This window comes from Neopsephotus bourkii, unplaced genomic scaffold (genome assembly GCF_033783945.1).
Source record: "Neopsephotus bourkii isolate Nb327-2 ecotype Australia unplaced genomic scaffold, CSIRO-AGI_Nbou_v1 NB_1067, whole genome shotgun sequence".
Classification (NCBI taxonomy): Eukaryota; Metazoa; Chordata; class Aves; order Psittaciformes; family Psittacidae; genus Neopsephotus; species Neopsephotus bourkii.
Genome location: NW_026901555.1, coordinates 189,229 through 216,016, shown reverse-complemented (window position 1 = coordinate 216,016; position 26,788 = coordinate 189,229). Strand labels below are relative to the sequence as shown.

Sequence of the window (26,788 nt, the reverse complement as noted above, 5' to 3'; positions counted from 1 at the left end):
TGCACAATGAAAGTGCTGCATTTTTCCAGGAAATAAGTGGAAATTCTGTCAGTCAATCAATAAACAAGCCTCTTTCTTTGTTTTTCTCTTTGGTTCTTGTAAATGCTACAGTCAAAGCACTGCTTCTATTGGAAACTTCTTTTACAAGTGCTGTAAGAGTTTGGGAAATCTGTCAAACATCCTGAGCAGCTGCTGAGCAGAGCCCTCCGATCCGTGTGTGCTTTGGCATCGGAGGGATGCAGAGGAGCAAAGAGTGAGTGCAGGAACTGGGCTTTGAAGTCTGCTTGGTGATGTTATATTATTCTTGGCTCTTTGCGCTTTGGAAAATACACTGCATCAAGTTCTCATCATTGCTGTAGTGCAGTTTTTCTTGAGGCTGTGGAAGGGTGGTTTTAGCATTACATTTGCCTATGAAACACCTCAGTCATTTTGCTGCTGAGATTGTTGTTTTATTAAATTCTTGTTAGGTTTTTTCTTTGTATGACTGGAGTGGTTCCCCGGGTTCTTTTTTGGGGTGTTTTGTGCTTTCACCACAATGCTGATGAGTACCCTCAGATGCATTTGCAATAGGGTTTCAAATGACTAAGTCACAAATGAATTTTCTGCTTTGTAACTAGAGTCACCTGCACCCAACCCTTGAAAATTATAATCATTTCACCTTCTGTTGCACCTTTCATCCACCTTTACAATCTTTAAGGTACTTTAGCTCAAAAAACCCCGAAACACAGTTCTGGGGTACTTCAGAACTGGAACGGGAGATGTTTTCATGGATATGTCTGATGCTACCCTCAGAAAGATGGACAGGAGATGAAGTCTGAGTGAGAAGTGTGTGATGGTAACAGTAATGTTCATCCATCATCTGAGGAGCATCAACCTGTGCTTTTGAAATAGAAGGGTCTGAAAGACCCTGCCAGTCTGAATGCCTTAGTGTCCTTAGTGCCAACAACAGGGATAAACTGTTATGTTTAATGTACACCAGTTTTTTCCTTTATTTAACATCAGAATAAGTGTAGTCAAGATTCATTAACCCAGGGTAGGAGAAGAGGATATATGAGATGATTTAAGCTACAGGAGAAAGTGTTTTTTCAAGGCAGACTTGAAAACCCATATGGCTTTTCAAGAGATTATTACTCCCTCCAGCTGCATCCAGAAGATTCATCCTTCTTGGGTACAAATAGTATAGTTTGCACTTTTAACTAGAAAAGCATGTTGATCCCAAAGTGCCAAATTCTACTTGCCAAATATTGCTACAGATCTAGAGCTTTTCTCTTCTCCTGTTTCAAGTGTTTTGTTGGCTATTCCCTGGCACGGCAATGCTTTCCTCCATGCAAATTTGCATGAAAATTTGTAGAAATGCAGATCTTTGGTATTATTATATTATTATTATAATTATATTATTATTGTTGTTGTTATTTTAGTGAATGCCTCACAGCTAAATTCTTCTAAGCTTTAAATTCCAGCACAAAATTTGTAAGCCCATTACATTATCTTAGCTTATGACTTGAGCAAAACATTTTCTTCAGAACCTTTATATACTTCCATGCCTGAAAACAAATACTCTCATGGCTCAAATCCCAAACCAAGCCTTAGATAAATATTTGATCATCATCTAGAACCTCACCTTTGATAGTGATTTAAGACAAGTAGAAATAATACGGGACAAAGAAATTCTCAGGGAGTTATAAATCCATGGTAAGTCTTTCTGGTGTGTGTATAACATACAGCTTAATGCAAAATCTGTAGCAAACCTCGAAAGACGTTTGCAAAGCTTCAAACCTTTTTAAAAGGTTACAAAGCAGCCTTTGTAACCTGACTGCTTAACCATGTAAACTGGTCTTGCCAGTGAGCCTTAGCTCTTGTGAACAAAGGGTATCAAAGCAGGCTCTAAAATACTACTTTTCTCTCTCATTTGGATGGTTTCATTTTGTCACACACGTTAAAGTGATGGGAGGCTTTGTTTTTTCCTGGAATATTGTAAATTTAAGATGTTGTTATTGATAACATGCATGAAGATTGTGAAATAGCTCATTGGTTCTCAGTGTGGGCATTCATCATCATCAGAGTGGAGGCTTAGCTCCTGATGATTTGACTTGTGATCTCCTAGCAGCAGACTAGTTGGAGCAGTCGCTGTACTTCTACCTTTCTACAGCTCATGGAAGCTTGCTCAGATGAGTTTAAATAATGGGCAGTGGTAGACCTATGTGTAGCTGATAGATGAGGAGAAAGCAAAACAAAAAAGGAAAACCAGTGTTAGAGAAATTACAACACACTGAGTTTCTAAGGAAAGTATTTCTTCAGTTTACTGATGTCCAATTTACTGTTTTATTTTCCAGGAGAAGTAGGGGAAGGGTAGCACTGGAGAGGGGTTCCTGGGCCTTTAGAAAGAAGGGAGTTAATGGGGAGAAGAAAAGCAGGAACACACTGAGGCCAGAGAGGTGCCAATGGCTGCAGGTGGGTGTGAGCATCTTGGTGCTGCCACCAACAATATGGCAGTGGCAGTGGAGGATGGATGGATGGATGGATGAAACAGTTCTCATGTTACCTTTATCTGGGGCAGTCTCCAAACACCCTCAGGAACACACAGTTATTAAATGTGCCTTCCCATAGTATTCCACCTGTATTGATTTTTAACTAAAACGGCTAAAATCACTTTCATGTCCTTCTAGCACTGCAGTGTAATTGTGGTGTTCAGCAGTTGTCGGTAGCTCAGTGTGACACATGAGTGAGATTACACTGATGGTGTTTTGCAGGCCCACTGTGTATGATTTTAGAAGAAAGAGTCAGCGTAGACAACAGAAAATCTCTGAGCCAGAACTCACACTAAGAAAACAAGTTTGAGTGTGTCACAAGCATCAACAGAACTGTTTTGTGCGCTGCAGCATCTGCTCTTGTGCCATCCTGTGCCAACCTTCCATTGTGCACTTCTTTAATCTGGCTTGGTATGTATTAGAGACAGCCTCATTCCATTCTGCATCCCACTCAGAAATGGTCCTATATGATCCCAGCTCCTATTACAGTCTAGAACATAACGCTCCTAGAAAATACTGCATCTCACTAAAGGCTGTGGTTATTTCCGAAGGATCTTTTCTGGGCCTCACTGCACCTAATTGCACAGAAACTCAGCAGATGGGTTTTGCTGCTTAAGGCAGTGAGGCCATTTAACTGACGATGCAGTAGCACCTCACTGCGAGCATATGTGCCAGACAATCAAAGCCCCAGAGACTAGATGCTCCATGTGAGGAACACAGTGTTCACCTGGTCCTTGTTGCAAAGACTTGAACCATGATACTCAAGACCAGGGCAGCCTATAAACTAGCACATTAGGCTGAGTCACTATTCTGGCAGCATACTAATTTCTCTTCATATAAACTTATCTGCAGAGTACTTTATCATCCTGCAACTACTCTAACCCAGCAGCCTCAGAATGACTGAACATTGCAGAAGCAATTATTTACAGCAGGTAGGGGAAACAACTCTGTGGTAGGTCCTTCAGAGAAATGAAACAAAAACAAATTAAGTATTTTATTTTTGTGCTTTGTCTTAATACTCAACTCCCCTTTGGATCATTAAGATCTTTCAGTTTTCCACACCAATTTGTCTTATCCTTCCCAAGAGCATTGGGTCAGTTCATGTAGCTTTTATTAAAGACTCCATCTCTTACATAAACACACATGTACTGACACAACTCAGAAATCACCACTGATAAACAAGAATGTTAACTGCAGGGTAATTATAGGCTACAAGGAGGAGGGAAGAGTTTAAATGAAGCTGCAAGCTTTTCAAGACAACAATTTGTAGTTGGATTAAGCTGGAACAAACCCAGGTCCCAGAAGTGAAAGGACAGTGTTTCTAAGCCTAAAGCAACACTCCTTTGCCAGTTAGCTTAAAGTGTGCACTGCCCAGTTGGAGTTCCAGGCTCTCTGGAAACACTTAACACTTAAACATGAAGTGGACAGAAGCTTAACCCTTACATTCTGCAGGCCTGAATTGTTTTTTAACATGTATAAACAGGTCTAGAAAGGGTTTAAGTACATTTTAACCTAAAGATAGCCAAAATTTATTTTACTCTTCTGTCTCACAAGTATCATTTGCTAAAAACGCTACTTTTAACAGTTAAAACAATTAAGCTGAAGTTCTTGGATTTCACTGGAAGGGCATCCAGTCCCTATCCATCAAAGTCTTGGTCTGTGGCAGTTTTGCCAGAGATTTTGTTCTGAAGAATGATGGATGGGCAAATGTTGGTAAAACTGTTTAGTGTAGATTTTTCTAACTGAAAGAGCATGTTGACTGCAATGCTTATCTTGAAAGATGTCAGAGAATGGCCATACACTGCAGGGTATATTGTCATTTTGAAAGTGTGAATGCTTTGCAGCACTGTTCTCTCCCGGAGTGTTTGTATTTCCAGATCTATAGAGGACTGCCAGAGGTCAGAGTTTCAAAGAAATTAATACCTGTTTTGGCCTATCCAACAGTCTTTATGGGAAGCAGCACAGACCTTTTTTAGGCAAGGTTTGTGCAGTTGGGTAGTCATCCCTTTTCCCCTTTTTTCTGCCTATGAATGTAACTAGCATATGCAAATCTGAGGTTTTACAGAAAAGAGCTCACAGGAAAGAACTTGTCCTCACAAAACCTGGGTAAACTTTTGAGGGAACTGGAAAATTATTGGCTCCATTGGCACAACTCACAACTGTGAGATGAATATACACAGCAAAAGTGTATTTAACTTAAATGCTATTTCTCCCTCCTGCTACAGAGCCTTTTGTAGGCATCCCTTTGCAGGAACTGATGCCATCAGGGGTTATGGAAGGTGAATACTCTGTTCCAGATTAGTCTTTAGCAGAGACCTGAAGAACTTGGTGCTTCAGAGCATCATTCCACAAACATAATCTCCATTCAAACAGTGCCAGGCTAGCCCACCTCCTCAGACCACTGCCTGAGCTTATAGATCAGTCCTGTAGACAGTTCTCAGCACTTCCAAGACTCAGGGGGACTGCAGAACAAGGGCACACACAAGGTATAAAGGTGTGGAGGGCATCAGAAGCATCCTCAGTTTTTACTTGTAAGCTACTAGTGAATTCTTTAGGAAGATGCAAACAGGTGAAAGACTTCGCAGAGTCTTTATATAATATTCCTAGATCTACAAGGCGTATTTTGGGTCTTTGTAAAGCATTTATTTTCCAAGAAAATACATGCAACAGAACAAATAAATTCAGGCTTAATGTAATTTAGGTTGGGTTTCAGTTGCTGCAATTAAGTTTTCTGAAGTTTTCCTTTAAAAATGACAAGCTGCTTTGTCCATCTAGGCTGGTTGTTCTCGCAGCCTCTTCCAGGGTTAAAACAAAGAGCAACAATTCCAAGATCTTTTAATTTCTGGGCCTCACTGAATGTAATGCCTGTTAACCCCTAAGGACTGCTGAAACATTTGTACTCCACAGGCCCTTAGCCAAGCTTAGTATGCCACAGATGAAGTAATGCCATACCTGTCCGTCTGTTTGGCCTATTGCTTTGCAATATTTGGGATAAAAATTCAATTTCATCTAATTTTCTGTGACATTGTTTAGAAATAGACCATTCTGATGTGTCAGAATGAAATGCAAATCACCCCTTTTGCAAACGACAGTGTGATTTCTGACTGATATTTTGTAAGGCCTGATTGTTATGATTGCTACCCACTTGTATATCCTCCCCTTCCTCCAGAAGAAAATGTAATGGAAAACGTAACCTTAACAATTACATACAGATGGCACCATCCCATGATTTAAGCTCTGTGTGGTGGTAGTGGCTTATATTTCTATGCTACAACTGGTGTAAATTAAATTGCAGTCATCTTCTGCACATGTATTATATTGTATCTTCACTAGCAATAAGAGCAAGAACTGCACATCTGTTGGGTGAGAGGACGTGTTGGCAATATTCTGTTTATTTGGCTATTACACGTTGCTAGTGCCAATGAGAACCCAGGGATCTAGTTGAATTTGTTGGAAACCATATTAAATGTCTCAGATCACCCCATCCACGATTTATTGTCTCTGCACTGTGAGGGAGCAGGCTGTGGTGTAACTTTTTCTTCATCTTCTCACATGCTGGCAACAACAGCCTTTTCCAATTGGAGTTATGGGTTCTGTTATGGGATTGTTATGTTCAGGGGGAGAAAGATTAGGTCTGTCAAAAGCAGAGGAGGAGGAAAGGGAAGACAAGATTTTCTGCACTTTACCTACCCTTGAAAATGAAAATCAAGTTTATCTTTATTTTTTCTGCCTCACAAAGGCTGCCTACTCATTCAGTCACTCTTCCTTCAGTGTCCCAATTAATGTGTATTAATGTGATTCTGTAAATAGGACCCTTCCTTTTCAGTTCTTAAGCACTGTCAACAACCAGAGGCACCGGCGCTGAAGATGGGTCTGTGTTGGTAGGTGCACACACGAGCTCTTCTCTCTATGCTTTGAGCTGGTGACACACAAGCCTGCTCCGAGGTTGATTACATGGTGATGTGCCAGCACAGCTAGTTGGGTTGTGAGGTTGGAGCAGACTTGCCTGCAGCCAGCCTGACGAGCAGGGAGAGCCCTCGTCTGTCCACTCCTGCCTGTGTAGACGTACTCTAGAATTACCACTGCTCCCCTGGGCAGGAATCATCTTTCTGGTTAGACTGCACCATGCCAGAGTGCAGCCACGGCACCCCGCAGCCACAGTTGGGATGTGGCTAATAGCTAATGGTAAACACTGTAGTTGCCAGATGCAATAGTGCTGTCATTCACCCCTGTTTAAATCTGGCATGATTCTATAGCTTTAGTAGACCTAGGTCTTAATTTAAGCTGAGGTAAGTGAGAACATGTTTTAGAGGCAAGATGAAATGATTTGGGGGCTTGTCAGAAGAGTCAAAACATTCGTGGTAGAATCTTACCTGCTTTATTCATTGGCATTCCCAGGGCTCTGGCTGTGGTGATTGCACTAATTAAAATTCTTTATACTTACATTTTCCTTTACAGCTTCAGGTGGTTATAAGAACCTTCATTTCGTGTCCTAAACTATTATGATGTGTAAACCAGATGCTGTGCTCCATTCTGAAGTGGCAGCATTTCAACGGTAGATCAAGTGATCCTCCTGCATCTATTACTGGCTTGTGCCTTCTAAGATTATAGTGAGAATTTTAATCAAATGTCTAAAAAGAAGGTGACATTTTCAGATGAAAAGCCCTTGTGAAGTATAAAGTGCTCATTTTAGTTGATTTTACCTTCTTTCCATTCCGTGTACCTGTGTTTCTGTGTGTGTATATATCAACAGATTAAATTAGGAGCTCTAAACATCTGGCTGGTTGATTCACGCATGAGAAACAGACAATACCGAACATGAGTCGTTAGTTACCGTAAGGTTATGAGCCCAGCCTTATTCCCAGGGAAGTCAGTTTAAAGCAGGGCCTTAGTCCTTAATGTTTTCTACAGAAAGCCTGAGACAGTAACCTTAGGAGAATGAAATGCGAAACCCCCGTGGCAATTTAAGTAGGGCCATAGTTGAAAAGCAGCAAGAACAGGTTCCCTTTGTACTTCCCTAGGCTACACTTGGCATCCCTTGGGGCACATTGGGAGGATTTCAGCCTTCAGTGTCTACACAATCCCTCATTTTTCAGGAGCAGAGGCTTGTTATAGAAGAATGCTCTCTGTTCCTTGTAAGCCTAGAGTGGAAGGAGATCAGTGATTAAAGCAGAGGCTTTTGATTAAATGATGAAGCTACTCTCAGTGATTAAACACAAAAAGGTATTTTGGGGGCCACGTTCTGCAGAAGCTTAAAGCACATGAAAAAGCAAGCAGGTCAATAGTCATTTTGGGGGTTGGGAAGGTGCATAGCATGGAAGAAGAAATAACAATTTCAGGATTATGCTAGTATTCACCTGTAATTGGATCTCTCCTTATTTTTGTTTCTTGAGATGCTGTCACAGGCATGTATTATATTTACCTTTCTAACTCAAGACACACAATGCCGTGTCACTCAACACAGGTAAAAGGCTTCAGTGTCCTCAGGTAATTACAGAAGTTTTAGTGGCTGTGATGAAACAACAGGTATCAGGGCTTTGATTGCATCTTTTGGAAGGGATCCTAGTTTTTAGTCCATATTTTCTATTTCTTGGAACGATCTTAAAAGTGCTGGTGATCCTTTAATAGAATCAAACTGTCCATTTCTATACAGCTTTTACCTATATCCCTAAGGCTTTGGCTTCTGTAATCATAATACTCAGTATTCCACACAGCCTCACTGCTGCAAAATGATTCATTATCAGGCCAGGACTGAAATCTGTTCCTTCATCATAGTCCATGGCATCACAGTGTGTTGGTTCATATGTAGCTGTGCACTGCATGTGAGATCCCAGGTCTGTGGAATTCCGATCAAAATATGGGAAAGGCTGTTCCATGAGCATTTGTTTCTGTGTATTTCACAGAGTTTCTATGCTTGAGTTTTCTAGTGTTTACATGCTGCAGTCATGTAAAAAGCATAAAGTTATGGGGAAAAGGGCAGGGCTTGCTGCACATTATCATTAGAAGAACTAAAATGCGGAGAACTGTCAGGAGATCTTGATGAACATGTTTCTGTGGGAGCTGGAAAAGAGACCAAGCCACAGAATAAAGAACTAGATCCAGATTCCATATCCTTCAGCCTCACCCCTAAGGGGATGAAAGATTCAAAACTGAAATACCACAAGTTTGGATTAAGGTTTTTTAATTTCAACCCATCTCCCCATAGTCTGGTTATACTGACAGTCCATCAAGAAATATTAATATGAGCAATACCTGTATCTGATTGTTATACCTGGGCATAACAATAGCATTCACAGCCAGACTATGCATAAATGCAGTTTCTTCCTTTTGTTCCCCCCATTATTTTAATGCATTGTTTGAAACTGGAAGTTCTGCTAAATATTACTGAGCTGCCTAACAAAAGCATTGTGAGTTGTTTCCTGCTTTAAATGAGATCTAAGAAAATCATTGAACTTGCTTTCACTCTTGCCCTTAAACTGATAAAATAAACCCAAAATCTTGGTTGTGAGAGATGGCAAATGTGTCAGCTTTTGAACTGAAACTTAGAGGGTGTTTAGTTTGATAAACTCAATTCCAAACCAAGCCAACCACAAGATAATACCTGAAGCTGCATTTACCTAAATAATCCAACTCTTTATCTCTACTATTTGGATTTCCAAAACAATACTTATGTCAGAAACTACTGCTTTTTATTTCTAAATACCATAATAATATTAGGTGAGAGAAAGTTATAATGTCTCTCTGGAGTACCATGGTATTTCCCCTTCCCACATATCAATATCTAAGATAAACCCCCCAAAATACCTTCACATGAACTGTAAGATTCACATTAGTATTGTTATAATAATGAAATCAAAGCAGGTTTTGGTGATAATGTATCCTGTCTGTCTTCAGTTTGCAAGGAGTATATGTTCTATATAAGAAAATGTGTTTATGCTAGAGGTATTTGTTCAGGATACAATAGCAGTTACCTGCTGTGATTTAAGTAGTGTGATTAGAACACAGATTTACACAATCTTCTCCTTCAGTATTACTGTGAGCAAAACTGCCTGCTACCAAGCACTTAATATTCTGCTGGGTCACCTTTTAACTGAGACTTTCAAAAGCTTTATCCATTTAATTTGTTATGTAAAACAACCAGTTCTCTTCAAATTCAGAATAGTCTTCTTCCTATCTTCTTTCTCCTGGAAAAATATCTCTGATCAAATAGAAGTTGTCCATCAATTTAAACTATATGATGATGGGAAAGAGGAGCCACATTCTTACTGTAAATGTAGCCAAGATATGAAGGATAAGATAAAAAGACTCATGCAGAAGAATACATCGCATCAACCTGAACTGGCTTTCTGCCCCGGGTCTTTTATTCTCACTCCTTTATCACACTGGTACCCCGCTTGTCTCTCTTTATCCTTTTTAAGTCGGAAGTATTATATCACTGTTCTTCTGCCAGGTCAGCTGTGATGAAAGATAGCTTTGTGTAAAGAGAAAGTAGCTGTCGAGCAGGCAAAATCACATCTTTTAGAAAACTAAGTATTACATAGAGTATTTTGTTTGGCATTGTATGTTAGTTGCTACACTAGTTTAGTTGCTTCAACCATACCTAGGCTGGTAAGTGGCTTTCAAGAACAACTAATTGTTTCCAATTAAAATAAATCCTAGTTCATCACCTTGACATAGGTCAATTAGTTTATTTATTAGGACTAAGAATATTACAACCTTTGAGAACAAGACTCACAATGTTTTTACTCTGTTCCAGGTTTTTAATGCATTTAAAAAGACCAAGGCATCATCTAGTAGATAAGGGTGAGGGTGATATTTAGGTAAATTTAACCTGATTCAAGTTATGCACAACAACCTTGTCTTGATTTGTCAATCTCAAAAGTAGGGATACAAAACTGCCATTGCATCCAACCAGCAGCAGTTGAATTCTGAAACATGTGAGGGAGTTCATTACCTTCAGCCTCTTCCTACGGATTGTCTGTACTCAAGACACTGTCAAAATAGAGGCAGTCTGTATGTGTTATGTATGTAAATTATATCTGAATCTTAAAGGATGTTGGTTTGTTTTTTGTTTTGTATTCTGTTAGAATTGGCAGATAAGATAGTAGAAGTGTGCACTTTTACTATTGTGTTCAGACATAAAGGTAGAACATCGGAGATCATAGGATCACAGAATACCAGGGTGGAGGGACCTCAAGGACCATCTCATTCAACCTTGGCAAAGCATGACCTAGACTAGATGTCCCAGCACCCTGTCCAGCCAAATCTTCAGTGTCCAGTGTTGGTGAATCCACCACTTTATTGGGGAAATTATTACAATGGCTGATTATCCTTAGTGTGAGAAATCGCCCTCCTTACATCCAGTTGGAATCTCCCCAGGAGAAAATTGTGTCTATTACCCATCTTTTCCTTCTGAAAAGGAGTCTCCATCTTCTTTGTAGCCACCCAGTATGTAGTGGAACAAATGTAGGCTACAGGCTCTGTGCAGGAAGAAGTAGGTGCAGTAAACTGAGTGTAGGCAGGAGGAGGCTGCTGGATGAAGGGAAGCTGGAGAGGCGAGGAGGGAGAGGGTCAGAGCAGATGGGCTTGCCTCTCTTAACAGCAGCCAAGAGAGAATAGCGAGATCCAGTTGGTGGGGCACAGGAAGGGAAACAGCTAAAGGTGTTCGGAGAGTTAAATCATCACAGCTGCCTTTTTCCATCCGTTTTTGTTTTGCCTCCTCTGAATTCCGACACCTACACAAGACTCTGTCTTTTCAAAACAATGTTGGAGTTCCCGACATTGAACTCTGCAAACAAGTGTGTTCTCAATTAAGTGAAGAACTTCTCCTGCCCCCCCTCACTTGATACGAGCGCTTGGCTCAGATGTGCTGGCCTCTGGAGGAATCACACCAGCACATTTTTCAGAAGGTTTCCCCCTCCCAAAATCCCATCGAATGGCTGTTTCTTATAAACCAATGGAGACAATTTCATGGCTTTTCCCTTTCATGGCCACCCACCTCCTCTTCCCAGCTAGCTTTGATATAAAAAGACAAATCCTTTCCCATTCACATCAAAAGCACGAGGGTCGCTCTGTGTCACCTACCCAGGGATTTTGACTTAAGCTATTCGGAAAAAAAATAATGGAAAGAGCAGCTTGGTTTTAACTCAACCACAGTGTGTGTCAGAGAGTTTTCAGGGTCAGTGACAGATCAGTTTCATAGCCCAAACAGATAAATAGGCACAAGTTATTCTTTATCATTATTGTTCATAATTTGTTCATGCCATAAGTGTGCCGAGTGCACTACAGAGGATGCCAGCCCTTCCTCGGGGAGCACAGGGTCCAAGTTAGACATATGTTTTGTGTATTTTCCATGTGTATTCAAGCACCTCCAGCACTGGATAGGCACTTTTAAAAACAAATTTCAAGCAATAACAATAACATGCTGAGTGATAACAACAGGCACGGGGGTGAGAGGAGGACGAGGGTTACAAAAATAAAGATCATGTGAATTGTTTTCTTTATGTCACACACGAGGCTTGGGATTTCTCTGTTTTTCTTTTTCTTTGAATGCTTTTGTCATTCCTTTCTCTTTGGCAAGAAAAGATGACAGACTTCAGAGGCAGAGGAAAGGGGCTGTTCTGTTAGTACATGAGAAACCTCTGGCCTGTTAGGGAGAAGCATTGCTGCAGGCTGAGGGGCTGCCTTAGAGAAGGGGAAGAAGAAAGTCTGTCCCAAGTGAACAAAGTTTCTACCATCTCTGGTGTATGAGGTTGTCCCTAGTGGAAGGCTTAACCCTCATTTTCTGAGGGTTAAAACTGGAAAGATTCTTGCTCCAGCTCTCTCTAACAAGAGTGGAACAGAAGTCTGAAAACAGGAGGAAAAGGGAGTGAAGTGCCCAGGACTCAGTACTTAGTGGAACTATGTTTCTCTTCAGTTTAGAGTTCATTCTCCTGTCACATTTACCTGATTCTACCTGCACCTGGTGCCTTCCATTTAACCCTCTCAGTGGACTCCTCAGTGCTCGCAGCAATCACTGCATGTGGTGGAAGTTTCTTCAACACCTTTAGCCACAAACAACTGCTTGAGCTTGCTGCTGTTCTGAATAGTTGGTTTGACTTTTATCAGATATACTCTTGAGCATCCTTTCTGGTGCATCATGCCAGAGCCATTGTGACAGCTCTTGGTTGTTACTGTATGCATTGTTGATTGGAGAGCTGCTGAAGGGGAGCTACAGTAGGCTTGCTGCAACACTGGGGCTCGGGTGATGTCTCAGTGTTACACAGCAGATGGACTTCTAAAACAAATTCAGCAAGGAATTTGATTTTGGTGCATTGCAAAGAAGTAGGTTTCTGAAAGTGCTCCAGATTTGAGGCAGTGCTTAGGAAAGCACAATTTACAGTGCTTGAAAACTTACTCTTCTAGGGAGAGCCCAAGGAATTTTTAGACTCTTTCACCCTGTATTGCAGATGGGGTCAGGAGGCTCATAAGAACTCCCTACAAACTGGGGATCTTCTGAGTAGCATGGATCTGTCCAAGCCAGCTTCACACCACCAGCCTTCCTGCTAGTGGCAGAGGGGAAAGCCCAAAATGAGCACAAATTTGTGCTTGGGTCGATATTTGTCCTGGCTGCCAGACCAGCCCTTTGGTGATAATACTGCCTGTTTAGGTTTAGAAGTACAGGAAGTTAGTTGGACTCGATGGGAGGAGTCGCTGGCCCTTGTCTTGTTTCAAGAAGTGCAGTGCAAGTTTACCACTTTAAACTCAGAGCAATGAATAGTTTGAAGGTATGCATGTGGCCTTCCCTGTGGTGTTAGTGCATCTTATAGCAGCCCAATAACAAGGTTTCCATTAGCACAAGAGCCTTTTCACTGTGTTTCACATCCTGCAAATCCCTTCGACATATTTCTACCACTGCATTACCAGCGCCAAGTTCTGTGCCTGCCAGGAGATGTGGTCTATATGTGCTTTTGTTTCCAGTTAAGTCTTTTTCTTTCCTGGTAAGCACTTGAGAAATGCTGTGGCCTGTAGAGATAGAGCAGATTTCTGCATTTTCTCCATTGTGTGAATAAGTTAGTAGTTAATAAAGCCAATTCTTTTATCAAATGCTGTTTGCAAAAATATTTGTTACACATGCTGGAACTAATTTTTCATCAGTTATTTACTTCGTGCGGGGATTACAATGGGCTGCATTTCATCTGATAACTTTTGCAGCTCAGTAGATGTGAATTTACTAGCTGTGAACAGTTGAATAATATGAAACTCAGGAGAAACAAGCTGCACCATCCATAGTATAATGATCTTTCTAGATTAGCTCTGGCCAAAGTTCGTATTTCACAATCCTCTAAATAGCTTTCTTATGGATCATAAGATGAACATACACTGAGTGAGGCAACTGAGTTTATAATATCTTTGGTATAAGGTGAACACTTTCTAACAGATCATGACACTATCAAAGTGCTATTTGAAATTAGCTCCATATGCTGTAGCAATGTTGTAAGATTTCACCCTGAATTTCATTTTCAAATGTTTTTCATTCAAGTTCACTGAGGGTAAATTGGAAACACTTGGGTATATCCCACTTAGGGATCTGTTAAGACCCACTTAATTTTAACATGTGAATGTGTGGAGAGAGGAAGGAGAGGAGAGTTGTGGGATGGGTTGAGTAGGAATAACTCTATCTACTCATGTCTTTTGGAAACCTGAGCAGTGTGTATTTGCTAGTGATTGCACAAATACTGCTGTGCAACACACACTCACCAGTACAGGACTTGGGAAAGATGAGATTTCCATATCAAGACTGTGAGAGCCTTTCTGCTGCTTTGCTGTAGCAGAGGGTTAACAAGAGGAGTTCAGCCTCTGCTCTGCCATGGTGATGGGAGCCAGCTGGCAGAAGAAGAGGAGCCACAGAAGAAGGGCCAATCTAGAAATGCACTGGTTCTGTACTTCTGCTGGCAAGGCTCCTGGCTGGTTTTAAACCTGCCTTGCCAAAGCAGAGTTGTGCTCAGGATGGCCTGGGAGCACTTTACTTTATCAGGCTCCACAAGGCAAATGTGGTGATCTTTTTTTATTATTTTAATTTATTATTGGGTAATAAATGCATCAGAAATTCTAATTGGCTTTAAATTATTTCTTCTCTTTAAAAGAAACTGTATGAGGGAACTGTATGTTGCAATGAGGGATTCATGTTTCTTACTTCACCAACTTGAGGAGCTGGGTAAGGGATCAAAAACTGCTTCAGCAGTCGCTGGCTGTAGAGATGAGGATTCCAGGAGCTTTGTTACACTTCTGGGCTAATAGTATTCGTTATGTGAACATACTGCATCTGCTACTAGGAATGTATAAAAAAAGAGGTTTAGTTGCAGTACTAAATAGGGTTTTTTAGCTATTTGTATAAAATACTATAAAATACTTTAATTTGGATTGTGGTAATTCAGATTAACAGGACATTTAGAATAATGTTTGAAGGGAAGAAAAAAAAGCTATTAGTGCTGATTCAGTTCTGCATTTACATTTATCTATAGTATTTAATTATGGGCACAAACACTGACTATTATTTGTGTTGTCTTGGCACTGTTTTGGTCCTATTAAATATACTCAACTTCAGAGGTGCTGAGAGTATTTTTGTAGGTTAACCAAGTTCTCAGGAATTGTGGCTTTTAGCACACTATTTCTAGCAGGTTTTCTGTGCTAGACAGATTATCTTTCCCCTAAGGGGAAAATGCAGAAGAGAGCTAGCTGCGGTTGGGAAGCCCCAGGAAATGGTATACCTCAGCTATTGTAGCTCCAACAACACCAACTGGCAGAAACACGAGTGTCAGGGGAGCTCATTGCATAGATTATCTGTGTCTAGAAGGATATGGTTTTAATTTTGGTAAAGTTATTCATCTAAAACCCCAAACTCACACCCACAGCACGAGTGTTTCTGAGTTTTGCATCAGAGCCGGGAGTTAAGCACACGTGCACACCTTTACATCTGGTGCTTTTATGAATCATTTGGAGGAACTGTTACTAAGCAGCAGCTCTATCAGGGCTCCATTTTATAAAGAGGAAGGGCTGTGTTACTCATTTTGCTTCCAAAAAATTCATTTGTTTTGCATTCCCAGAAGGTGCTTTTATTCTCCCAGAAAGGTCAAGCAGAAACATTGATGTAAGTCCTGTTTATGGCAATTTTGTTAGATTTCCAGCTATTGCAATGGAACATATTTATAACAAGTATGTTTCTCTCTAGGGCGATACCATTAGTCAAAATATGCTTTCTCATATTTCCACTACATAAACACAAATACATTTTAAGATTCAAACTCACTGGTCTTGAGGATTCCCACAGCCACGTCTCATTAGCTGTTCAGAAGGCTACAATAGCCATGGTTTCAATTTGGGATGAAAAGATTTTGTTAGGAGAAAACTTTAACCAAGCTAGAAGGTTGAAAAACAGGATAATATTCCATGTGTGGGCTGTAGTCCTGAACAAAACAGCAACCATGAGAAGTATGATACTTTAAATGTACAACTTGTGATTCCATGTGCTAAGGATCCAGGCAGGTCTGTGTTTGGCGCCCAGGTCTCAACTGTGATACTGTGCCATGGCACAAACTTAATTATGCTCAATGTGCTCATAAGGTATCTGTCATCCTTGATGCAGTATAGCTACTGACTGTATCTATGGTTCTCTACAAGTATTCCAAAATATGTAGGTATCCTAGCAGAAACTGTCCACTGATACAAACATCAAGAACAGACTTGACAAATAAAACTGCATTCCTGGGAAGACAGCAGACCAGAAGTTGTAAGTAACATAGCCATGGTGATAAATGAGTTCTATATCCCCACTTTCATTTCTCCATTCACAAGACTTCTGTTGAAATTAAGTGCCAGTGCTGATGTAGAGAGTGTCCAGATAAAGAAGTAAATACAAATCGAGTTGAAATGACGTTTTAGATCTCAACATAGTAATGAACTGACTGTGAACTAATTACTGAAAGAAAAGCAACAAGCTTCTAGCCTCATGTATAGTCTTAGGAGGATCTTTCTACTGAGTATTTCAGCTGTTGTCTTCCACACACATCTCAGTATGAGGAGAGCTTGTTACAGACACAAAACCTTTTTATAAGGTTTTACAAGGATTTTAGAAATAGGATACCTTAAACGCTACCTTTAAATGAAAGTCTTGCATAGACATGGAACAAAAGTGAATAGAACTTAGTACAAAAATTACTTTTCTTCCTCCTGCTCCAGTTGAAATGCAGCTGTTTGAAATGCAGAGTCCCCTTCTTGAGGTCTATCAGCAAATTCATCACCTATACTTTGGCAGCAATATCGCTAGCTGATCTACATATCCTAGGACCTAAGTGAGTTGAAACAGAATTCCAGGATGAAGTTCCAAGGAATAGCATTAAGGGCGTTGTTATGTATCACTATGTTAAAAACACTAACTACAGTTTAGCAGGAAAAAAACTGGCAAAATACTACCTACTTCACACTGCCAATATTTATGAGCACTCTGGGGGCTCATCGGCATTACAAGAGTGAACCTAGTGGTTAGATTATGTTCCGAAAATTTGGGGCCAAAACTTGTTTTTCACACAGCATTTCAAGAAAAGTATTTTGTTTTTCCCACAGATTATAATGGACAATTGACAATAAATTACATTTTTCTCAGGGTCATCAGCTATAATTCACAATACCCATTACATCCCTAGCAGGCAGAATCCAGACTAGCTGAAGCTTGTGTAAGGCCAGAGAGAACGAATGTGGACTGTCAAAGGCAGGTTTAACCAGCAGCAGACATACACTAGTGTTATTTTTATCGTACATTGAGGACTAAAGGTGACAATTTCAGGTATTGTAAAGTGTCCTAGTTTTAAATGAAATGGATTTACTAGAGATTCTAACAATGTGAACAGAACATTCATCACTTGATGGACTCGGTTGTATCCCAGTGAATAGGATTTGCTGTTATTAGGGATGAAGCTAAAATAAATTATGTGTCAGAAGAGAGAAATAGTCTCTGCTAGGAAGAGAGAATTATGTGAATTACACAATGCCCACAAATTCTTCTTTACTACCTGATTAATGATTATCAACAGGAAAAAAAATGATGGAGAAACAGAAGTGAAGAATTAAATAAGGATTTTGGAAATCAGTGTCAGTGCAACCAGACTTTCACCAACATTTTGGCAGTTGAAAATAAGATTAGGAATAAAGCCAGGTGGATAATACGGTCTTTTCTTCCAATTGCTTTAATTACGACTCATCAGTTACAGACTTCTCTATACCACCAGCTTCTCTACATGAAAGTCTCTATCAGATAATGAAAGCAAAGGAAATGCACACTGGAATTGAAGGCAAAATAATAATGAAGAAAATGGATATTATCTCTAAAACATGGTAAAAATAACCATTTTATCCATTAGAATGCCATGCAGAGAACAATGCAGTGAACTGATGGAGTCTGTTCAGAACAGCTGAGAAGACCCATCTCTGGATGATTACTGCTAGAAAAGGATTCCTTGTATGTACCACAATTATGCTGGAATCTGTCTGTCACTGCTGAGGTGGCTGCACACGGGGAAAAGAGAACAGTAGTGAAAAGCTTGTGATTGACTTTTGAAAAGAGATTAAAGGATTAAATCTTTATAAATTGGATTAATGACAATTAAGGATGAGAAAACCTTCTAAAAGTAATTGAAGGTGAGCTCAGGGGAGGAAGTTGAACTATTCAGTATTTTCTATGGGGCCACAGGTAGGAAACCGCGAAAAGAACCTGAGTGTAAAAGCTGAAATTTGGTCCAGTCATCCTAGTTATGTTGGTACAAGCTTCATCACTGGGTCCTTTATATTTCAATGTTATGTATTTTTAATGCTGTAGAGGATGTTTTCAATAACTCAGACATACAAGCTGTATCTAAGAGAGTTAACTATTGTCTTCTGTGTGTGCAATGCTTTCTGTGTATGTGCAGCTCAGGCTACAGAGGAAAAAGATCATGGAAGTAAACATTCATCAGTTATAACATGCTTCTTTTTAGGAAGTTATCTGATAGATATAATAGCTACTTATGGGGTTTTCCTTATGTTTTCTGAGCCAAGAGTTAATATACTACTAATATATGAAAGCACCAAGAATTGTTCACAGGACCAACTAAACTTTTGTATGTCTTGGATTTGTAACTTTAGGAAGGCAAATATTTTAAATACATCTTTTTTTTTTTCCCCCAAAAAATAAGTAATTCCAGTCTCCTAGCAACAGTTCCATAGCTGATTACAAATAACAGACTTCCCAGTGTATGATGGAATTCATTGTAGCAATCCAATGTAATTAATTCTGCCTTCAGACTAATTACCAGGCTGACACAGGTTCAGAAGTTTGGAAGAAACACCAGATGTAAATGAGACTGGAGCATCCTCCAGGAGATGGGTATGCACCAGTGGAGAAAAGAGGCAAAAAAAGACATCAAGTCAGTTATTATGGTTCTGATTTTTAAAAATACCTAAAAATGAAGCTCATTTTTCTTACAAAGCCTCTCTTGGCAGTTTGTGGAGGAGGTGGCAGTATGTTTAAGAGCACCGGTATTGATAAATTTGAATGCAGTGGATGATTTGAGGCAGTTAACAGAAGGAGCATGTACAGGACTGCTCAAGAGGACTCTTAGTGCAAAACCTGATAAATCTTTCTAGCTCAGAAGGTTCAGTTTGTGTTTTACTGTCAGAGGCTAAATACCAGTGCGCTGCTGGGGTCACACCAGATCTGGTCTGTGGGATATGCAGGGGTTTTGTCAGTGTGAAACCATTTAGAAGGAAAAAAGAAAAGCAAAACCTCCAGTAAGGGAGACAAAATTACACGAATAGGAAGAGACAGTTGCTTTTTCCATAGGAGTGGCTCTGTAGGCAAAAGAACATTGACTTGAATGTTGAGAGCGCCTCCCCCTCGGTTCATTAAAGACCACTTCTTGAGGTGATTAGTCTAAATCAGCGTGTGTTCTGTGCCAGTGATCCTTAATGGGTGTTCATCAGAAAGACCATCACTGTTGGGTTTCTGGTATCTTGATCCTGTGCAAGTGACAGGCTCTTCTTCAAGCACTGACTGGTAAATAGAGTGCTCTTGATGATCTTGCTTTCAGCAAGAGAGTACAGGTACTGATGACTGAAACGAGGAAAATACTGCAAGGACCATGAAGGGTCCTTTCAAGTCTATACCTTCAGTAGGAACTAAGAGCACAGGCCTGCTGTTCTCCCCATTTCCTTGAGATTTGTCCTCTTTAAGTGCCTCGGGGATGGAACCAGTAATTTGAAATTTGCATCCATATTATCTGTTGCTTTCCCCATCCATATGCACCATCTCCAAGAGCCCAGGGCAAAGATGCCGGTATATTCCGTCACTAACAAGCCAGGTGCAGCGAAGAGATCTAACAGAATGTTAATAATGAAGAACAAAAAATAAACAACCCTGCTGTTGTGCCTGCAAGAACTGCTGCTACCAGGAAATGAAAGAATTACACATGGTGTATGCTGCCTGCCTACACTCAGCACTGTTGCTCAGCTCTGGAATCATCTCCACCAGGTACAATAAGAATGCAGTACACTGATTTGCAAAACTTCGAACTGCAGAATGTGGTGACGTTACCAGAATGTCCTCCTCTATGCGCACCCCTGAGCCTACATACTCGGTTTTATGGTTTAAAACAAAACTCTGAAGAATCACATAATTGTGTGCATCTCATTCTTGAAAGGTGGCATAGACTGAAATTAAAAAAACTGACTTTTGGGGAAGCTTCTCAATGGTCAGAGGACTGAAAGCTCTGTGCAGTTGTTTTAAATGATAAGGAAATAATGAGTTGGCTAGAAGTGTGTTTAGTTGGTTTCAAAGTTCATTGGTGTGAGGGGGAAAAGCATGGTGAATATTGATTGTAAAAGATGTAGATTTAAATAAATAATCACAGAATGCAGCTATTGTAGAAACCAGAAGCTGTGTATCCACATGGGACAAGGACTCCATTTGCTGAAAAGGTACAGAGATGTAAGACATCACAGGAGCATCTCCCTGGCTGTAGATGTTTCTCTCCCTACCTATCCTCTAAGGGTGTTATGTGAGGAAGGTCCTTGCAGAGGCAAGAGAAAAAGGTCCATCCATCAGGTTATTAGACTTAATTACTGCCAACTAATATAGTCAATACCGTGCCAAATAGCAAATGTCTGTGACAAAAGTTCAGTATTCACTTGATAATTGCAGGAGAGGAAGAGGGATGGGGAAGACAGGTTTGCTGTATGTATATAGAATGGTATTTTGTTTAATGTTTTGCCTTTAAAAGATATGACAAGATAAATATCAACTTTCTAATTAAAAGGATGTTATTTAAGGTGCAAAATTAAGAACTCAGAAAATGTCACATTATGGTATTTTGTGTGACTTATCTAAACCTGTATTGTAAGTATGTTTGATCAGCTTTCCAGTCTCCCTGGAGTATAGAAAGACAACAGGTGTGAAGAAATACATTGAATGATGTTTGGACAAGGCTATAAATGTGACAAAACAAGGTTATGATGGGTTTTATTCCCAGTGACTTATTCCGTTGTTACCAGCGCTGCGCTCGCACAGGGCAGTTTCTGATGAGGAGCTCTTGAGCGGGCTGGACCCGAAGGCAGGTCAGTATTGTGTGGACTCCAGCACCCTCTAATGGTACAAGCTCTCTCTCACTATATGTTCCTTTATACTCAAACCCACATGACTGCGTTTGTAATAACGACACAAATTTAGCTGCAAATGACCACTTTTTCACTTGGTGGCAATTGAAAGTTTTTCAGACACCTTTAGTTGCGATCTGTGCTGACAGACCTTGCTGCATACCCTATATACCCTGCCCGTATTTCCACATTAAGTTAGGATCCAATTTTAAACCGGGGGATGCAAGAGAGCAGGAAGCAGGGGATGACTTGGAGCACCACCACCATGCGTGCAGCTTACAGTCAAAGGCGAGGCAGGGTTCACTGTACAGGACAAAGAAAGCTGGGAAGGCTGTGAGGGGGAAAGTCAATCCACTTTGGTTTCAGTGTCAGTGGTAGGATAACTGTCTAAATCCCAGCTTTTTTTCCCAGAGCTGTAAAGAGAGAGCTCAAAGCTGGCATGTACAAACCCAGCTCTGCTCACTCTGTTAGAGCTCTGCTGATTTACATCAAGTATGTTCTAGCAGTTTCCTTAATTTGCTTTATCCATTGCAAGACTGTCTCATGATGTTGTATGCAGACTACATAGATAAATGTGCGATAGGACCTTTGTATGTGTGCACAAACTCATGTAAAATGCAGAAGTCCCAGTACAGAGCTGCAAAAAGTATCAAAAATGAGGTTTTCCTGGGGTTCCTGGGAAGATGGCAGCTTAGCACCCAGACTGGAAAGTTCTTAATGGCACAAGATACAGTTTGCTCATAGGTTAGTACCAGTGAAGCCTCATTATGCTTCACCATCTCCCAGTACTTAGCTGGGAAAATGGGGAAAAGAAGGGAAAGCTGTTATAAAACATGACTCTCTCTGAGATATCACCAGTAAAAATAAAAGGATCTTTTGTGAAGTCTGAACATGATCAGTGGCATCTACTTTTTAAAAGTATTCCCTAATCCTCTTTGGCTCATTAGTCCTTTGGACTTTGTGATACAACAGCAAACAGAGAAAACTGCTGATTCCCAGCTTGTTTGAAACTAGCCATGAAGGCTACTGGAAAACTCCAGCTACAGCAAGAACTGACACTGAAAAGATCACGCTGTATTAACACACAGCAATCTAGATGATGGCCAAGGTGTTAATCGGTAGTTGGAGCTCTGCATGGCCACTCTCTGGACCAGCTCTCTTATTTTCTTCTGCAATTAATCAGCTGTCTAATTTCCATTTCACTGGAAAAGCTTGGTCTAACTCCTCTGCATGAGCTGGGGTGCAGCATTTTTGATACAAAGCCCAAATCTGATATGATTAGGTTTAGCATGTGTTGTGATGTGTTATCTACTTACCTACAAGTATGGTATGTGATAGTCCTATCAACATAGGATCAAGGTAGGGAGGGGTGCTGTGTTTTCCTACAATAAATGACAAAACAGGCTAGCCTTGAGGCCCACAAGCCTTTTTCAGATCAAAAAGGGCTCTCAGCCACCAGTCAAGGTTGGCTTTGGTTCCCTTTTTAGATCATGGATTATCACTTTTCTTTGCCAATCTCTGTCACTGATAAGCAAACCCATGTGTAACCTACCCAGATATAAATAGATCTGACAATTAAAGAAGGCTACACCTTTATTTTACACACACTAGATTAAAAGCAGTTTGAAAAGTTACATCTTCACAAGGTTTGGCTCATTACTGTTGGCGACTGCTTTGTAGCTATCTTTCCACACACCTTCAGGGCTTGCATGTATTACAAGCTTAAGCAAGATTTTGAAATGAACAGTGGGGAAAGTAACTTGCACAGCTTTGATTTTCTGGATTAGAATGTGATTGTGAAATGCATGCTGTGATCTGTGCATGGTTTCATGTTCAGCATGGGAAACACGAATGGCATCTTCCAGTTGTGTGATTCTTACAGGACAATACAAAGAAGCATTTTCTACCATGTGTCATTTTTAAAGAGCTTTTTCTCATATGAAAGACAGCATTTTTGGTGAAAGTGGTACACGTGGTCCTTTGGGGTTTTCTGCAATAGGTAAAGTGTCAAAACTGGCATTTGTTTCCTGAGTTTATCTTGTTTCCTGATGCTTTTTAGCTATTCCTTTGGTCCAGTGAGCCAGTGCCATCTTAGCTGGTGTCAATCTTACTCTAGTCTTCAGACTACAGCTCTTAGTATGATTTGTTTCTTGATGCCCAGTCTCTGTGGCACTGGGAGCCACCACCATCTTCTTCTCTTTGAGCACCCAGAGAGTTGGGGTTTGATAAAAAGCCGATGGGCATGAGCCTTGTTTAAATCACCCTGAAGCTGCAAGTGCTTGGTTTGCTTACCTGCCTCCCTTAGATCTGCAGCCTTAGTCCTTTTAAACAGTCTGGTCACACATATGGGTGAAATAGCAGCTTTCTGAACTCTGCAGAAGTTTGCTGCTTTGTTTCAAGAGTTGTGTGTGATGTGTATTAGCAGGAAACTGTGAATGGCAGAATGAAACTCAAAGGTACAGATATCACTTAGGATAATCCCACTGCTTCCTAAACCACCCTCTGGAATCAGGCTACTTGCAACTGCTGTCGTTGCTGTGGAGCCCAGTGAGGCTGCACATCCAGAGAGGACTCCACTTTGTAAAATGGGCTCAAGTTCAACTTTAGATTGAACATTTCTTTGGAATAACATCTGTAGCGATGGTTTCTGCAAAGGGCACAAGGCGCCTTATACCAGTTCTGACTCCAGCTGGCAGTTTCAAATGGGGAGCGCACACTTGAACCACAAGTGCAAAAAATACCTTATAAGAATCACAAGATTTCCAGGTTGCATGATTCTTTTTGTTTTAAAGAGCTGTACTTGGGAATCTCTTACCTCAGATGAGCTCATGTTTATATGACTAAGTCTCCCCTGGAAGCCCATGAAACAAAAGAGTTTTGAAGATAATCCATGTGGATCTTTGAACACATTAAACTGGCTGTTGAACAAAAAAAGTCTTAACTTTATTGACAGAGGCACTCTATGAAAACAGCTGCTCGCTTCTGCAGAGCTCCATGGCTGCCTGACAGGGAGGTTGCCTTCCAGCTTTATATACACACACACAGGAACTGTGTATCATGGATGTGCCACATCCCATCTGTATGATGAGCAGATCTGGCATTCTGGAAGAGGAGATTCTCTGACTTGGTTCCTGTAGTGCTGTTTGTAAAACACACTGCTGGTAAACATGTTGGTTTCCCGGGTCTATGCAGTGTGGGAAGGAGGAGAAAGCAAGTGGGAATTCTTGCTCTTCCAAAGCCTCAAAATATTGAGTGTACATGTCCTGAATCCTCTCCCTGAATGCCCCACAGGGAGCATATCTCTTTCTGGCAAATATATATATATATATATAAAGACTGTGGATTATATATATGTAGACTGTGGATTTCACAATCTAATTTGCTGTCTGAGGTTTCGTGTTTAGGGTTACACACAGCTCAGGCCAACACATGGTATCTGCAAAGCACTTCTGCTACAGCAGGGACTATCCAAAGCTTGGTTAAGCTGTCCCACACACAGAAAACTAAAGTGCCAAAAAGTTGAGGGTTTGTATCACAGAAGTTTAGTAGCTCAAAGGAGAGAACAGTGACCATATCAACTGTGAGCAGGGCAGAGGAGAGGTGAAGATACGTCACCTCATTACTGAACAAATGTTTTAAGTCACAGGTTGGAAATCATCTCCACTTAAAGTATTGAAAGAACTGAATATGGAATTAGTAAGTGCAGTCTGAGGTGATGTCTAAACTCAGGGATGTTGGCAGGAGAATGGCAAATGGGGTACCTGTACTCAAAGAGAAGGTTGCTAGAGGCAGCACAGCCTGCAAATTTGATACCAACAATAAGGGAAGTTTTCTGAGGGGAAAAAACCTGATGAACAAAGGGGGTGACTGAAAGTGGTGAATTACACCAGGGCTTTATCACAAGTGCAATCTGTTAGATAAGACACTCTCTTGATGAGAAAACTAATTTCCTTAACAGAGGCAATGTAGTGGATTTAATTAACTGAAACCTTAACTCAAAACACATTACTGAATGTGGAAATGAGGGGGATTCCTACAGGAATTCCAAGGGGGTTGTGGAGCAGACTGGGCAGGTGGCATGGTCTTTTTTCTTCCTTTTTTACATTAACTGCTATGTTACTGGGTTGTTGGAGGGGATGCTCCTTTCCTTTCACAGATTGTCTTGAGTCTGATCTTCCCATGTGCATCACTAGTAACCAAAGTTTATGCTTAGGAACTTTGAGAGCAACACGAAGCTGGTAGTGTCAGAACAGAAGGACAGGATCATCCTACAGGAGAAGCAAGATAAGCTTTACAGAACAAGGTACAGAATTGGAAGATTACTGATAAAAAGAGGTTTTGGTACAAAATGTATTAAGTGTCAGGTGTTGCAAACATAATCTAGTAGTACAGCACAGGATGGGATCTCCCCAGCTGGGAGCAGCTCTGTGGAAGGGGACCTGGAGTCCTGGTGGACACAAGTTCAACAGGAGAGAGCAGTGAGCTGCTGCATCAAAGAAAGCCAACAGGTTGCTGGGGAACATCAAGGGCATCACCAGCAGAGATAAAGAAATCATCATCCCACTCGGTCCTTCTCTGGCCACACCTGGAATACTGTGTTTAATTTTGGTCTCCACTGTGCAAAAAAAGATGTGAAGAGAAGGGCCACAAAGATGATCCAAGGACTGAGAAGGCCACTGTGTGAGGAAAGGCTGAGATAGAGCTGGGCTTGTTCAGCCATAGGAAAAGAAGGCTCAGGGAAGACCCTGTCCCCATGTCCCAGATTTTAAAGGGTGGCTGCAAAGATGGAGACTCCCTTTTTACAGGGATTCACATGGAAAAGATGAGGGCTGATGGGTGCAAATTACTCCTGGGGAGATTCTGACTGGACACAGAGAAGAATTGTCCACAATGAGAACAATTATCTGTTGGAATAATCTCCCCAGGATATTGGTGGGTTCCCCAACGTTGGACACTTTTAAGATTCAGCTGGATGCTGAATCACAGAATCAGCTAGGTGGGAACAGATCTTTAAGATCATCAAATCCAACCATTCCCTCAGCATTGCCAAGGCCACCACTAACCCATGTCATCTACACAGTGTGTGAACACTTCCAGGGATGGTGATTCCACCACTGCCCTGGGCAGCCTGTTCCAACGCCTGATCATTCTCTTGGTGAAGAAATTTGCCCTAATATCCAATCTAAACCTCCTCTGGTGCAGCTTGAGGCCATTTCTTCTTGTCCTATCACTTGTTACTTGGGAGAAGAGACTAGCAACCTCTTTGCTCCATCTTCCTTTCAGGTAGTTGTAGAGAGACATGGTGCTGGGACATTTAGTCTAGATCATAGAACCATAGAATGGTTTGGGTTGGACAAGACTTTAAGATCATCTAGTTCCAACCCCCCTGCCCATGAGCAGGGACAGAGATCATGCTCTGCCTGGAAAGGTTGAAGCAGAGATGATCCTTGAGGTCCCTCCAACCTGGGACCCAATGATGATGATCGAAGACTCATCAGTCAGAAGGCAGAGGAACGACATCAGAGCCATCAGACACATGAAACACCACAGGGATGCTACTGGTGGATTTCCAGCTGGGAGGGGAACACCGAGCACCGCAC

The 26,788-nt window shown here is 40.9% G+C and overlaps 1 protein-coding gene across 1 annotated transcript in view; it reads left to right on the top strand.

The window, feature by feature from the left end:
• Positions 1–26,788, top strand: part of ZDHHC15 (zinc finger DHHC-type palmitoyltransferase 15) — a 142,864-nt gene that overhangs the window by 102,913 nt on the left and 13,163 nt on the right. The gene's annotated exons all lie outside the window — the stretch shown is intronic.